Source organism: Penaeus monodon, chromosome 22 (assembly GCF_015228065.2).
Source record: "Penaeus monodon isolate SGIC_2016 chromosome 22, NSTDA_Pmon_1, whole genome shotgun sequence".
NCBI lineage: Eukaryota > Metazoa > Arthropoda > Malacostraca > Decapoda > Penaeidae > Penaeus > Penaeus monodon.
This window is the reverse complement of record NC_051407.1, coordinates 26,508,807-26,509,759: the sequence shown is the minus strand read 5'-3', so window position 1 is coordinate 26,509,759 and position 953 is coordinate 26,508,807.

The following is a 953-nucleotide window of genomic DNA, read 5'->3' as shown; positions in this document are numbered from 1 at the left end:
TATGTGGCAAGTAGTAGCCCGGCTTGCTCCCAACACAATGGGTGTCAGCGGGGATGAAATGATCAAAGTTAGTGGAACTGAACGAATAATTAGGAAACAGCCGTCTCGAGGGATTAGGCAAACCCGTACGCTATTTTTCTTCACGAAAAGAGGAGGAAAAATATAGTTGTTTGTTGAAACAGCAACAGAGATTCACGTAAGAGCAGCGATTTCTGAATCCCTCTTAGATATGACGGGAGGAACGCACCGTAGCGACGGAAAATAGTAAAATATAACCGAAAATATTGGGAAAACTCTGGCCCTCCTTCCTTTATTTCAGGAAAGTACAGCTCCCCGTCTTGGAAATGCGGCCCATCTTTGAAAACCTGAATAATAAACGCTGCCAGAGCCCTCGCTCTAATCACCAGCAAATCATGAAATGCATGAGAATGATACCACTTCCCCAGAATCGAGGCCCACCGCAGCTGCCGTGCGTTATAGCGGGGTCTAGCAGGCCAATCATAGTTTTGGGTGAAAACTCATCTCTTTTTACAACAAAATTTCAATGGCGGATGGTCCGCGCCCTGATGCCATATGGTGATCGCCGAAATAACTCGCCGAAACGCGCCCAACTTTCAATTGTTACGCAATATTTTGGGCCACAATCTCGACACCGGCTCTTCACACACGTAACATACGCGGACCTCTCAACATTCAAAGGCACAGGAAAGGGGGGAAAAATCACCACGAGGAAACGGAAGAAAAGAGGAGAAAAATAACGTAAATTATGACTAAGACAGAATGCAAGACGGGAAATCGCCCGCCGGGAGCAACATCAGACGGGAGATGGGAGGGAAAAATTCACAGCTTGACGGAAAATATCGAATTTCAGAAAATTTATAGTTTCGTGCGATTCTTTGGAAGGCGCGTGGCCGGAGCCGACTTCGGGCGGGATATGAAAATGTTATCTTTCG